Genomic DNA, 15,627 nt, shown 5'->3' with positions numbered 1-15,627 from the left:
GATGGCACGCGCCCTGTCGGCACAGACCTGCGTGGAAATGCCGAGGCCACGGCTGGCGGAGCAGGGTGATGATGGGATGATGGCTGATCCCCTTTCCAGCGATCCCCTTCTACGGAGGATTCGGTGAGAGTCTGACCGACAAAGGCACCCGCCTGTCCGCGTTCCCCGGCTCAGCGTCCTCCTCTCGGGTGGGGCTCTCTGAAGCCCTACAGCCCCCGCAGCCTTTCCTGTCTGCCCTTGGAGGAGCAGTCAGCCTGGACGCCCGCGGCCCGCCCGTGGCATGTCCCCGCGGAGTCACAGAGCCAAGCATCTGCTCTGTCCCCAGAAGGGCAAGCAGCAGCCCCTGGGCTTCATCACTCTCCTTCGTTCGACAGACACTCACCGAGTGCCGACGATGCCCGGGCACGCGCCTGCATCTCAGTTCACTGCCCGGTGGGCAGGGCTGCTTTTTGCGCCCCTGGGAGACGTCTCTCACTCATCACCGCGGGGTCTCCTTCCCAGGAAAGTAAATGCTCGCCTGGCACACCCATTCCTGCGGACCAGATCCCTGCCTGTCTTTTTGTCAAGCGAAGGCTGTTTTCTCACTCCCAGGCTGAAATGCTTCGCCAAGCCCCCGGGGGAGATGAGACGCAGAGCATCCCCCCGCCCCTCCCCTGCAGGGGCCAGCCTCCTGCCTTCGGCTCTGCCTACGTGTCCCAGAGGCCCGGCTGACTTCTGTGGTTTCTGAAGGGCCTGAGGCAGGGCAGGGAGACCCCCAAGTCAGGGCCATCACCGAGCTGAGGCTACAGGGTAAACCAGGCTCCTGGGTCAAAAGTGAACCCGGGAACAGAGGGAGGAGGGAAGCCTCCCAGGCTGGCTGCGGGGCCAAGTGTTCCCAGGGCCACGTGGCGTTAGCCTTCTAGGGCCTCTTAACGAACGACACAACCTGGGAGGCTTGGGACAGTTCTAGAGCCCAGAGTCCCAGACCCAGATGTTGGTGGGGCAGGATTCTCTCTGAAGGATCTGGGGAGGTATCTGCCCCGTGGCTACTCCAGCGGCTGGGGTTGCCAGCAATCCTCGGCTTGCGGCCGCATCGCGCCAACCTCAGTTTTCATCTTCACAGGCCTCCTTCCCTCTGCGCCTCCACATGGCCCCCTCCCTGTGTCTCTTGTCTTCCCTCTGCTGTCTCTCTTCTTCTTCTAAGGACACTTGTCACGTTGGATTCAGATAAAGGAGAGGCCGATATGACCTCATCTTCACGAATTACACCTGCAATGCCGCTATCTCCAAATGAGGTCACATTCGTAGGATCTGGGGGTTAGGACTTCAACATAAATGTTTGGGGGACAAAATTCACCCCCTTCTACATGGGGACAACAGAACCCAGAGCCTAACCTTGGGGGGTGGGTGGCAGCAGGCACCGTGGACCCCTTGGTATGTGTGCATGGACCGTTACGCTGGTCTGAAGTGGCCCCTGGAGGCTCTGAGTGCTGAGGGCCAGGACAGAGAGCTCCCATGATGGCTGCCAGGAGAGGATGCAGGAAACGCATCTCCTCTGGTCACTGCTGGTCTGGGGAGTTCTTAGCAGGCGAGCGGTGAACTGGGATGGGAACAAATGATCTCTTTATTTTTCACTCACCTACAACGGAAAATTTCTCTTGCCTTTACTTAGGAATATCAGCAACACACCACAGCATTATTACTACCTGCGCCTGGCTCTTTCACCAGAGTCTCAGCTGCTTTTATATCACAATACAGTGTTACAGATAAGTTGAAATATTATTTATGCTTATCACTGCTTTTAAATTACAGTGGTTATTAGACCCACCCACCACAAGGCGGTTTATGTAATGCTTCGGTGAAGAAAGCACGCAGATTGCTATATCAAAAATCTGCTTTTTAAAAACACATTCTAATAGCTCTAAGTCAATATAATTGGTTTCCTCTAGAACCTGTTTGTGCATTTAAAACCATTATTTTTGAGAAAGTTTCCTGAGGCTTCACCAGACTGTCAGATAGGGGGCTGGTAGCCCACACACAAAAAAGGACAGGAGATGGAATGAGAACCTGACAGGAAGGTTATCAGAATGAAATCAGGCCTCAGGGTAAGCAGGTGTCCGGCCCCAGGGATTCTCTGCTCAGAAAATGGCTAGGTCCTCCGGGGGCGGCCAGGCCCCTGGTTCACGCTGGGGGGTTCATGCTGTCTGTCTTTTAGTGCAGAAACACACGCCTGCTGCCATGTCTGCAATGTGTATGCGTGTGGCAAGTCCCGGGCAAAGGGAATTTTTGCAGAGAAAATCTGACTTTAGATCCCACCTGTGAGTTGCTTGGTGGAGGAGCCCAAGAGAAACCTCTCTGTAAAGCAGAGAAGCTTCCGGAAGGAACGCAGACCACCCTCCTCACCTGCTTGGAAAGTCCAATCCTCAGGTGTGCTGACAGGGGCAGTCCTCCCGGTCCCAGAGCAGCTTCCCACACTCTGGCTTCCCAGGGCCCCCACACGGCCCCAGCAGCGCGCCAGCTCTCAGGTGGTTCTGTGGGGCTCTGCCAGGGACTTCCGCCTCCTCCCGCCGCTTCAGCGGAGCTGGGTAGGACCCTGCCCCTGGCTGTTTGCTCAGAGCCAGTAGCCAAGGCAACCCCCGGCTGCCCCAGCCTGCTATCTGCGGGCCAGCTGCCCCGCTAGTTCATGGAAACACAAACAGACCTTTCTCTGTTCCAACTCCAAGGTTAAGTGCCGTGCTGCCTGGAGACCAGCTGTCTACCTCTCCGCACACTCCCCGTTCCACCAGCAGAGGCTGAAACCCCAAACAAGTGGGGGTGCCCGTCATGAACCACCATAGCGAGGACGGCTGGCGTCTCAGGCAATGGTTGGAGGGGACCTGAGAGAGAGGGGACACCCCCAGAGAGAAGATGAGCAGGGGAAAGGCCAAACAGAGCCACCAACATTTTGCTAGTCATTGGCAAAGCTCGCAGGGGGAGCCCACACATTAAAGCATGCCTGCATATGTTCAGCTTACCCCTGAGCTACCAAACGGGGAAGGGACAGGAGCCCGCTCTACAGGAAACCGCCGGCCTGCGGGTGCTTTCGCCTGGCAGACCACCTGAGTTTATCACAGTCCCCAGGGGATGGCATGCCCCCCTCTCTTGCAGAGAAGGGGCGCCGACCCAACTTTTGGAGGCAAAGCCTCTCTCTCAAGGCCACCCAGCTGGCCCCTGGCACTCAGTTTGGCTCAATTGACTGAGCTGAGCCCGGGCCCTTCCTATCACCCTCTCTGGCGCCCAATGAGAGCAATGGGCCAGGGGGCACCCTCCAGGCATCCACCGTGTTCCCAGAATGCAGGAGTGTGCCCGGAGTTCACAGAAGCTGAGACGTGCGGGGACTGGCCAACCAGCAGTTCTGAGAAGCCCGGGGTTACCTGGGCTGGTGCAGCCCGGGGCTAATGCAGAGAAGGCAGCCTGGCGTGGGGTCCCCAGAGCAGCGGCTGGGAGTAGAGGTGCGAGGCCCAGGACATGGGCGACAGAGGCCTCCGCGACCCTGTCTCAAGTGCTGTTCTCGTCCCACCCTGTGCCCACAGAGCAGAGAGGCAGGAAGGCTCAGGTCTTGGACGGCCCCTGCTCCCCACCATTCCCACTGCCTAACCCAGGTGCTCCCCCAGACCTCAGTCACCCTATGATCCCAAGTGGTTCCCCTGCCTCCAAGCTCCCCGTCCAGACCCAGTCTACCTTGCCACCAGATGGGTACTCCACAGCTTGGCTCCGCTCAAACACGTGCACATCAAGCCCAGGTCCTCACCTGGAGTTCATGGCCATCCATCCGCAGGCTCTACCCCACCTGGGCTAATGTGTCTCCAGATGAACGAAAACACTTGGCATCCTCCCCCGTGTCCAAGCCCAGGCCTCCCCAAGGCAGACACCCTGCCCCATCACCAACCCCACTCCACACCCTCTGCCCCAGCCAAACAGAATATTTTCAAGAACCAAATCAAGCCTTTGTGCGGACCGATCTGCGCTCTTCTTGAAGCCAATGAGCCCCTAAGCCTGGCAGTCTGCAAGAAGTCTCTAAATGCTAATGAAGAATCTAAAGATAGGGAAATGGATGGCTTTCCAAATAGAATGATTTGCGCTGAAAAAAACCCCACAAAAAAAATGGTATATAAAAAATTCATAACCTAAAGCTCAATCTTTTGTTGTTAGTCTTCACCCAGTGATATTTTTTTCCATTGATTTCTTAGAAAGAATGGAAGGAAGGGGGAGAGACAGAGAAAGAGAAGCATTGATGTGAGAGACACATCAATTGGTTGCCTCTTGCACGCACTCTGACTGCCTCCCACCCCCCACCGCAGCCTGCAAACAAGGTACATGCCCTCGACCGAAATCGAATCCTCGACCTTTCAGTCTGCAGGCCGACGCTCCAACCACTGAGCCAAACGAGCTAGGGCCTAAAAATCAATCTCGAAAACAGAAGTTGGGCACCAAGACAACATTCCAATTTATTCTCTCTCCTTACCTTGATATGTATTGAGTGCCCAGTGGGCGAGTGCAAACAGATTTGCGTTCCCCGAGCTTTCATTCTACAGCCCATTAACTCGCCCGAGTGGTGCTCGCGTTCTGTGAAACGCCTCTCCGCCTTGCACATGTCCTCCTTCTGTGTCGGTACTTAACTCTGTGCTCACATGAGGCTCACGGCCCACAGCAACTCTCCCACCATCAGCAGGTGAGCTAGAGGGGTTTGCTGCCTGCTGACTCGTGGAATCTCACCGTGGGGCAGCGTCACTATTGCTCTGGACTCCTCAGTGAAGAGTCGCTTGCCACTCACGTCAATAACCAGACTACGGCTTAGACATTAGCAGCTTATTCAAATTATATTTTAAGAGACGGAGGTAGTTGTCTGATATGCATTTTAATCATCAGAATGGCTCTTGTGAACGGGACATTTATCAAAGAAGGAACTTAAAATATGCACCCATATATGCAGTTGGAGAATTTTATCTGGCTGGAAATAAATTCATTTTGTAGCATAAAGAAGAAGAAGAAGAACAACAACAACACACAATGAGCCCTGGCCGGTGTGGCTCAGTTGGTTGGAGCGCTGTCCTGTCTGCCAGGAGGTTGCATGTTTGATTCCGGTCAGGATACATACCTGGGTTTCGGGTTCTATCCTGGCTGGGTTCTAACTCTTGTTATTGCTGGTATGAACGTAAAATGGTGGAGCCCCTGTGGAAAACAGTTTGGAAGTTCCTCAAAATGTTAACTATGAAATTACCTCATGACCCAACAAGTCCACTCCTGGGTATATCCCCAAAAGAATTGAAAACAAGTGTTCAAACAAAAACTTGCACACAGATGTTCATAGCGGCACTGCTCACAATAGCCAAAAGGTGGGGACAACCCAAATGGCCATCAACTGATGAATGGACAAACGAAAGATGGTAAAACCATACAGTGCAATTTACTCAGCCCTAAACAAGAATGAAATACAGCCCTAACTGTATTCTGGCTCAGTGGACAGAGCATCGGCCTACAGACTGAGGGGTCCCAGGTTCGATTCCGGTCAAGAGCATGTACCTTGGTTGCGGGCACATCCCCAATAGGGGGTGTGCAGCAGGCAGCGGATCGATGTTTCTAACTCTCTATCCCTCTCCCTTCCTCTCTGTAGAAAATCAATACAATATATATATTTTTTAAAAGAACGAAATACTGATGGATGCTACAACATGAAGAACCTTGAAAACCTTATGCTAAAATAAGCCAGTAACAAAAGACCACAGCATGTGATTCCATTTCCGTGAAATGCCCGGAGTAGGCAAATCTATCGCGACAGAAAGTACATCAGTGGCTGTCTGGGGCTTACTGGGGAGGGGGCCAGGTAATAAATAGCTAGAGAATATGGGGTTTCTCTTTGTGGTGATGAAATGTTCTAGAACTGGCCGTGGCGACGGTTGTACCTATCGGTACTAAAAGCCACTGAATTGTATACCTTAAATGGATAGTATGTGACTTACATCTCAATAAGCTGCTAAAAAAAATCATGGCGAACAGCGCAGAACAAACCTGGGGTCTGGACAGGGCAGCAGGCACAGTCTCCAGGGGACAAAGAGCTGGCCACTTATATTTTGCCACCAACCCCGGATGACATGGAAAGATTAACTGCAAATTAACCTCAATAAAAAACAACAACAGATGGCACATTTGTGAAAACACGGCAGGAGGGGGGCAGGGGAAAGAGAGGGCGGGAGAAAGCAAACACGGTCAGATGCTAAGAATCGCTGGATCTGGGTGAAAGGTCGACAGGTTTTCCTTGTACTACCGACCTGTCGGCTTTTCTGTGATGGTTAAAAACTTTCACAATAAACACTTTCATTCTGAACTCTCGGGGGCTGAATCTCAAACAATCTGAGCAACAAAAGAAATACCTGTTGTACTGGATTATAATCTATAATAAGATAAGTAAATATCTATGGGTCCTTATGATATAAATAACTGAATAAATAAGTAAACAGGGGAGAGGGGCAGCTCGCTCGTACACTGAATAATAAACGCAGAAAGAATGAAGGAACGGAAGAACCACCATTAAAACACGTCTGTAGTGCCCTAGCCGGTTTGGCTCAGTGGATAGAGCATCAGCCTGCGGACTGAAGGGTCCCAGGTTCGATTCCGGCCAAGGCCATGTACCTTGGTTGCGGGGATCCCAGGAGGGAGTGTGCAGGAGGCAGCTGATTGATGTTTCCAACTCTCTATCTCTCTCCCTTCCTATCTGTAAAAATAATCAATAAAATATATATTTTAAAAAATATCTAGTCCAAAATTAATACTGACCACCTCTAGAGAGGGGATTATACTAAGTAATTAACAATAAACATTTAAAAAAAAAACACGTCTGTAGTAACTGTCACAGGCAAGACCCATGGCTGGATACTAAAATTAGGAAGCAAAAGTTTGAGGAGAAACAGGATATGTGCACAGTCCGCAAGTATCTTCCCCAAGATATTTATTAAGTGCAAATGAAAACAGAGCATCGCAGGGGAGAAACGGGCAGACATGACCTTAACCAAGTGGTCAAGACTCACATCAATCACCGGAGACACAATACATGGACACAGCGTACTTTCTGAGAAGGACACTGCACCCTCCCACGGGATTCCTACCCGAAATGCCCAACCGCAACCTAACCACGAGAAAATACCAGACAAACCCAAGCGGAGGACACAGCATCACTCCCACGGGATTCCTACCCGAAATGCCCAACTGCAACCTAACCACGCTGACCCGGGTTCAAGACAAGGGAAACAGAGTGTAGCAAAAGGTTGAAATAACTGGCCAGTACTGCTAGGAGCCAAGATCAACAGTAATTAATATAAATGTGAGGAGTCTGGTCAGAAGGCTGGATGGGGCTTTTGATATTCACAGGGCTGAATATCTGCATTTTATTGCCTGCTGATGACTCACTGGCCTAAAGCAAACTCCCCCAACCTGATAATCTTACTGTTTACTAAACATCACCTTTGATATGCCTGTTTGCGTTCCTAAAAGGCAACTGTGTATTCTAGTAAATAAAAGCAGATGGGAACGGAGACTTGGTGGAACTTGGGCCCTGGTACCAAGCTCACAACTGGCTTCCCCCGTAATTTCCAAATTTCCATTTCTTGTCTTGTGTATTAATTCGCGTGTCAGCCCTTCCTCCACGTCTTTGAACCCGAGGCGTGGCTTCACACAGTCCTCTTCAAAAATGTGAAGGTCGCGAAAGATAAGGAAAAAATGAGGAGCGGTGTATTGTCTGTTACCCCTCCACCCCCAGGTGGCCCTACCAAGGGGTTAACAGGGCAATAAGCAAGGGAAAGGGTGGACAGGAACTCTGTACCATTTCTGCAGCTTTTACATAAGTCTAAAATTATTGCAAAATAAAAAGCTTTTAAAGTTCTCTTACTTTACAAAACCTCTTTGTATCGTAGGTGTCTATTGTTCGGAACTGCTTATACCAAGGGCTATGTGATGTGATGTGGTTGATAGGATGGTGCCGGCAGGGGGAGCATCCTCTCCCTGCTGGAAACAGTGGCTGATTCCCACCCGGGAAAGGGGAGGGGGGACTCAAGATGTGACTGTGGGTCCCCCCACCCATGGCATCTGGGCTGGAGGGAGCTAGCATGCTGTGGAAGGGGTGAGCGTGTCTGCCAGGGTCTTTGCTTATTTCTGAGGGAAGGCTCCACGAAATGGAAAGGAAGAACAATCATGTAGAAGTTCACAGATGGGGCCTTCTTTGTGTCAAGCAATTGATATGACTCACTGTTTGAAACTACTGCATTTGTATTGTTTCTATACTTTAAGATGGCATGGATTAAACATTGGATGACATTTTAAATAGCTTTCTAATCTACTTGGTAACTTATTTTAACTAAATCAAGTGTAGTATCTGTTCTTATCAGTTTAAGATGGCATGGATTAAATATTGGATGACATTTTAAATAGCTTCCCAATCTACCTAGTAACTTATTTTAACTAGTTTTGCATTAAGAGTGAGTAGGATCATTCACGGCCCTTTACCTCTCCCATCGCCCTGGTAATGAAGCCCACCTCTGCCTCCTGACCACTGTGGTTAATTTATTCTCTCATAGAGAACTTACGGTGAGCCCACTGACCACCAGCCAGAGACCACGCTGACCTGAGCTCAAGACAAGGGAAACAGAGTGTAGCAAAAGGTTAACCACAGACTCTAAGTGGTGGGTGGGTAGGTGTTTACTGTAAAATTCTTTCAACTTTGCTTTGTATTTAAAATTTTTCATAATAAATTACTGTTGAAAAAAAGTCAAACTTCCAATGGGCATTTTGGGCATTCAACCCGCAAACCCAGGTTCACAGCCTCGGTGGGAGAACACGGGCCATGAGCCTAGGAGGCCCCGTTTGCAGAAAACCTTGCCCACGCCTGTTCCTTCTCCCCACAGGTGTCTGCCAGCGACAGGCCGCCTGAGGGAGCAAGCAGCAGTGGGACGGCCTGTCGCGGCAAAGGCCTGGGGCCTGTGGAGACGGTCTCCACGTCAATACATTTTGGCTTTTCTGGTTCAAGCCAAGTCAGAACCCGGGCAGCAGCCGCTGTGTTTATTAGCTCCAAATGAATCCTGCGGTGGATGCCAGGGCTGACCAAGCAGCCCCAGCCCTGTCTGTACCCAGGTGGCTCTCCCGAGGGTTGATGAATTCTCTTCTTCTGCCAAGTAGTAAAGGGCAGTGGCCACAGTCTGTCCTTTGGGCCATGGATCTGGGGTTTGCAATCTGGCTGTGTGAATTAGTAGTTCAGTGACCTTGGGCAGCTTCATTTACTTCTCTAAGCTTCAGCTGCCTCCTCTGTACAATGAGTAGTTGGCTCCTGGGAAGAATAAATTAGATTAGTGGTTCTGAGTTAGGGTGATTTTGACCCCTAGGGGACATTGTGGGGAGAAGATGTGACTGGCTACAGCCCAGTGGGCAGAGGCCAAGATGCTGCTAAGCATTCTACAGTGCACAGAACGCCCCCTGCAACTGAAATTATCCAGCTGAAAAGGCCAAAGTGCCAAGTCTGAAAACCCGGACTTAGATGGTACAAGTGACACACCCAGCACAGGACCTGTAACACTGTGCAGTGCAGGTCTGCCACCACCACTGCCACCACAACCGCCACCATTGTCATTGTCATTATCACCATCACCACCTTTATCATCACCACCACCATCATCACTACCACTGTCATCACAACCACCGCCACCACCACCACCACCATCACCACCACCACCACCACCATTGTCATTATCATCATCACCACCATCATCATCACCACCATCATCACCACTACCACTGTCATCACCACCATCACCACCACCATCACCACCACCACCACCACCATTGTCATTATCATCATCACCACCATCATCATCACCACCATCATCACCACTACCACTGTCATCACCACCATCACCACCACCATCACCACCACCACCACCACCATTGTCATTGTCATCATCACCACCATCATTACCACCATCACCACCACCGTCACCATCACCACCATCATCACCACCATTATCACCACCATCATCACTTGTGGCAGAACGCAGGGGAGAACGATCAGCGAGCACTCTGAGGGAGGAAAGTTTAACCTTTATTTCGCAGATCTGCTAGTCCAAGGGAATTCCGGATCCAAAGCCTGACCCCTGGAGGCTCTGACCTATATCTCCTCCTGTGGTGGCCCCTGAGGTTCCCGGCAGCTCTGCCCAAGTCAGCTGTGATGGGGCCTTGGGGTTAGGCTCTACAGCTCCGCCCAAGTCAGTCAGAGTGGGGAAGTAAGACTACAGTTTTAACCAGATACTGAGCTAGGTTGCAAGCCCCCCCATTTTCCTTTTCATCACCATCACCACCATCACCGTCACCATCACCATCACCAACACCAACACCACCACCACCATCACTGTCATCATAACCACTGTCATGATCACCAATGCTGTCATCATCATATTGACCACCACCACCATCACCATCACTACCACCACCACCATCACCACCATTGCTGTCACCATCACCATCACCACCACCATCACTGTCATCATAACCACTGTCATCATCACCATGATCATCGTCATCAGTATTACTAGCCCTGGAATTCCCAGTACCCAGAAGAGCACAGGCAGGAGGCCTCACAGGGGACACAGCCTCGTGCAGAAGACTGAACGGTCAGTAATACTAGGTCTCGATCCTTTTTCTTCATCGCATGTATTATGATTGGAATACGTGCACTTATTTCTTTGTTGACGTGTTCACCGCTGTAAGGCCCACGGGGACAGAGGCGCCCTGTTTTCTTTGCTGTGTCCTCAGTGCGGGTTGCACATGAGCGGATGAATCCCGATGAACCAGACGCTGTCTCTAATAAACGCCGGACTGTACAAGGAATAGCAAGTGCAGGTGCCGTTAAAGTTCCTCTGAGGCACTCCCAGAGGGCCTCGAAGAGGAGAAGCGCGGGTGGAGGGCTAAAGGGAAAAGGCAGGGACTGGGCAGGCATTGGGCAGGAATTCCAGGAAGAAAGCCATCCTGGAAAAGCTGCCAGAACGGAAGAGGCCTCTCGGAATCTCAGAGCTGGAAAGCAACTCAGAGAACAGCTAGCTAAGGTCATGGGCGATTCAGACACCAATCTCCCTGGCACCAGCTTTGGGCGGTGAGATCAGGACCTGGGACCCCCTGGGAGCCCATGAAAATAGTAAAATGCACCTCGATTCTCAAGTTTTCATCTAAGTTAGACAAATGACCGAGGAAAGTGAACACAGATTTCCCCCGCCTCTACACACACATCCCCCAACACCCAGGCACCAGGAGTGTGGCCACAGACAGCCCAAAGCCGCACTGTCTCTGACGTCATTCTATGCCGTTTGTATTATTTTACAACAATGCTCTGCCCCACCTAAGTGATACCCCTCGAAGTGTCGTCCAGTGAAACTGATGTCAGAATGATGGAAACTCTAGCTTTATGCAATAACAGCAGTAACAGCCGCTAACACGTGTACAGCACCTTGCCTGCATCGTAGCTCATGTAACCCCCACCAGAACGCCGTTGGGTGCTGCCGCTACCCCCACCTTACAGAGGCACCCAGCACACTGCACGGTGCAGCCCCACACCTAGACAGGGGGAAAATGATCGTGAGTCATTTTCCCAAGTTACAGTCTCACTCCTACAGTCAGTACCAGTGCGTGAGTTTGGAATCAGGCTCTGCTCATTCCAGCCGTACAATCTTGGCACTGAATCCCCCCATATCCTATTTCCTCTTGTGTATAATGGGGGTTAAGACAGTGATGGCGAACCTGTGACACGCGTGTCAGAGGTGACATGCGAACTCATTTTTTTTGGTTGATTTTTCTTTGTTAAATGGCATTTAAATATATAAAATAAATATCAAAAATAAAAGTCTTTGTTTTACTATGGTTGCAAATATCCAAAAAATTCCTATATGTGACACGGCACCAGAGTTAAGTTAGGGTTTTTCAAAATGCCGACACGCCGAGCTCAAAAGGTTCGCCATCACTGAGGTAAGAACACCTCCCTCCGCAGGCTGTGTCCAAGGTGAACTCCAATAACAGAGTAAAAGTACCCGACACAGTGCCGAGCACACAGGAGACCCTCCGAGGAAAACAAAAAACACCCACCCTGTTTTTCAAACCAAGCCCGTCTCTGAACCCCTGGTGAGCGTCTCTGCGCTGGACGGAAGAAACGGAAGAGGGAAACAAAAAGATCCACGACCCAGATGACCGCAGGCCCCTGGTGAATGAAATCTCGGCCGGGGCCCTCAGCCAGGCTGCCTGGGTCAAACTGGAGGGCAGGAAGCTGCGAGCTTCCTCCTCAGGAACTCTGTGCCCAGACAAGAGCTTCCTCCAGCCGACCCCACCCACTTCCCCCAGAACATTCCACACTGAGCCAGGAGCTCCAGGAAGAGGCCAAGGGGCCCGCTGGGAAAGATGGGCACCTCCCTCCCAGGTCACCTCTGACCCGCCCCCCTGCTCAGCTCCCACTGCCTCCCCCACAGAGAGACCAAAGCTTGGCCCCTGCACCGCAGAACCGCCTCTCCCCAGTGTCTCCAGGCTGCTACTAGAGCCAGCGGGAGGCAGGCTGGGTGGCTGGACTGCGGATCCTCAGCCATGGCCCTAGTTTGGCCTTTTTTTTTTCCTTTGACCCCTGGCTGGTCATCCTGCTTCTCGTCTGGGGGCCCACTACAAATAAATGAGTCCGTTCAGAGACCACTCCCCTCCTCAAGCGCCTTCCATGGCTCCCACTGCCCCTGAATTAAGGTCAGAGTCCATGCCCTGAGATGCATGGTCTTCCACAGACTGGAAGGTCCAAACCCCCCTCCAGTGCCCCCGGGACTCACAGGTTGGAGCCAAAATGGATTATGCCAAGATTTGCACGCCCATTTCTGAGTCTGTAAATAGGAATTCACCTCTCCCGTCTCCACCTAGCTGGATCCGACGCCGCCCGCAGTCCGCCTGACTCTCCCACGAGCCCTCTCCTTTCCTCGTCTCTGAATCCCTCCACCACGCTGTCCCCACACTTCAGGGAAGGCCGTGCCGCCTGCCACCCCCCCCATGGCCTCCACACTGTTCTCTACTTACTATTGCCCCTTAAACCAACTCCCTCTTTTACGTAAATTTATTTTCAAAGGAAAACTTATATCTCCACCATAAATAGAAAACCATACCATCTCCCATAGACAGAAGGCAAATGAAGAAAAGAGTTACGTTCAAATATACAGGAAAATAAACACAGTCATTAAAATGTTTTAAATGCCTCTATTTGTAATAGACTTAATATTGCTGTACAATGTGCTTCAAATCCTCTCACACTCTAAGAAATGCTGCCCTTGTTTGTCTGGCCCTGTCTCACAGTTACCTGGGGACTTGTCATCGTTTTGTCCTGGTTGATGCCCAATAGCACTTGGGGGCACAGATCCTGCAGCCCCTCTCACAGTGCCTACACATAGCATGACACGCAATAAAAATATTTATGGAACAGAATGTTCCAATCTGCTCAGTCATATTAACATGGTCCCGTTCTCTGCCGGGCCCTAAGCCCATCTGATGTCCAACTTTTTACCAAAATGCTATACATGCCCTCCGCGCGCTACCCCCAAATCAACCCCTGACCACGGGGATCTCTCGGAGCATGACACAGGACGTGTAGCAACAGTTAAGGAGGTGCCTGGGACGCTCCCAGATCTTCTCGGACCCCTGCCGCCTCTTCCTCTGAAGCAGCAGGACCCGACAACCAGGAAAAGCAAGCCTCCAGTCAACCATTAACCAACACTCCCGCAGCAGACACACACCCTCCCGGGAGCTAGCAAAGTTCTGGGAAAACCCTGTAGGAACTGGGCCCCTGGCTCCAGGAAATACAAGTCACCTTCCTGTCCCCTCGGGACCAGAGACCCCCAAACACCTACCAGGAACAGAGGGGGGCTTCTCCCGGGCCTGACCCGCTGGTGCCCCAGCCGGGAGGAGGCGGTCCCGCCCTCCCACCACACAGCTGTCAGGGGCGACCCTGATGAAGATCTGAATCACTCGGACTTAAGTCAATAAGTGGCAGCCACCGGGGAGGGCCCAGCTGGAGCCAAACCAAGGCCTGGATTCTCCTGGGTGGACGGAAGCCTGGCCACGGCCGGCCACGGCCCATGTGCTGGAGACCGCGTCCCCTGCCAGCGCCGTCTTCTAACAGGGAACAGGCACACCGGGCATTTCCTATCAGAGGGAGGGCTCCGTTGGGGGCGTTTGCATGCTTTCTGGTGTTACTATTTTTTTAGTCTGGCCACTTTTAGGACGTTGAAGGATTTTTCTGTTAGGGTACGTTGCATGGAAAGTCTCCACAATATTTATCCCCAGGGGACATGCACGGGGCGACAGCATCTCATTACTGCCTGAAGCCCCAGCGGCCGGGGGTGGGACACCGACCCAATTAGTGAGGTGTGGCTCCCCAGGAAGAAGGTAAACTGAGGCACGGATAATGGACCAATGTCATAAGCAGAACCTCCAAATGCAGCTCAAGGGGGACACGGGTGATGAAGCGAGCCTCTGCGGAGCTGTGGGGTGGGGGGCCCTGCTCCCCACACCTGCCTAGAGTGAGAAGGCAGGGGACAAGGGTCTCCATGCTGACCTCATAGTGCAAACAAGCTAATGATGGAAAAAATGTTGTCGTGATTAAAAAAAACCACCAAAACCAAAAACCCCACCACATCCGGCAACCTGTCCCCCATGGAGAACTAAAGCAGGTGCTACTGAGAGGGACAGATCGACACCATCACAGAGGTTCTCAAACTAGGTTCCAAGGAGCCCCAGGGGTGTCGTGCACCTCTTTGGGGGCTGCTGACGTGGACTAGGGAGGAATAAAGGGGGTGCGTGTGTTCCCACCCAACCCAGAGCCACTGGGCTCTTATCTGCTGCATACATTGGATTTTCAGGGAAGATCACTTGAAGATTCTGTACCTAAAGGTGTTGAGAAGTGCTGACGTGTGATACCGGTTGTATCAAACAGACAAATGCGATGTGAGTCTTGTCTGAGTTTGTGGAAAGCGGTCGCCACAGGCCCCGGTGTGCTGGGGACCCGCTGGCCCTTCTCCCTGAGCCCGTGGGTGTGCGCTCACTGCGATCAGGAGAGCAGGGGACGAGAGGAGCCGCCCCAGGTGTAGCCTGGCCCCTTGGCCTTCCCGGAGGATCCACCGCTGGGAAGTGCGGCTGACACCGAAATCAGGACGGGCCTCGGGCTAAGTCAACATTGGAAAAGACACCGAACCTCAGCAGGGACAGGGGCCAGGTGCAGGCACCAGAGCCAGGTTTGTGACTCCGGGGACTGGAGGATGGAGAGACGGGTAAGTGGGGCCAGTAACTGCAGGGGACTCGGACCAGGCCCTGGAATAATCGCGGCGGCAAGAGGCTGGCGTCCTGGTGCTCCTGGTGGCATGCTGCCAGGGAAGGCTGGCTCTGTGCGGAGGCCCCGGGTGGACCAGACTGAGGGTGTGAAGAGGTCCGAGTGTGTGACTCTGCACAACGAAGAACGCCGGGCCTGCTACACCGACGCACCCTCACAACTGCTCCACTCAGGCCGCTGGGTGTCCTGTGCAAAGGCCACGTCCCCGCTGGCCTTCGGCAACAAGCCTCCCTGTG

General features: G+C 52.2%; 1 protein-coding gene across 6 annotated transcripts in view; it reads right to left on the bottom strand.

The window, feature by feature from the left end:
- RPH3AL (rabphilin 3A-like (without C2 domains)) overlaps window positions 1-14,048 on the bottom strand; it is a 103,321-nt gene extending 89,273 nt beyond the window's left edge. For 4 of the 6 annotated variants that reach the window (XM_015566776.1, XM_015566775.1, XM_015566770.1 and 1 more), the window contains exon 1: window positions 13,914-14,048. The gene's annotated coding sequence lies outside the window, so the exon portion shown is untranslated. Of the gene's footprint in view, window positions 1-2,382; window positions 2,647-13,570; window positions 13,727-13,913 lie in introns of those variants that run through there. The other 2 variants (XM_015566772.1, XM_015566771.1) reach the window with 2 other exon arrangements.
- Window positions 14,049-15,627: the final 1,579 nt, after the last annotated feature.

This window comes from Myotis davidii, unplaced genomic scaffold (genome assembly GCF_000327345.1).
Source record: "Myotis davidii unplaced genomic scaffold, ASM32734v1 scaffold363, whole genome shotgun sequence".
Taxonomy (NCBI): Eukaryota; Metazoa; Chordata; class Mammalia; order Chiroptera; family Vespertilionidae; genus Myotis; species Myotis davidii.
Note: the sequence above shows the minus strand (reverse complement) of the source record. Positions and strands in the feature narration are given on the sequence as shown.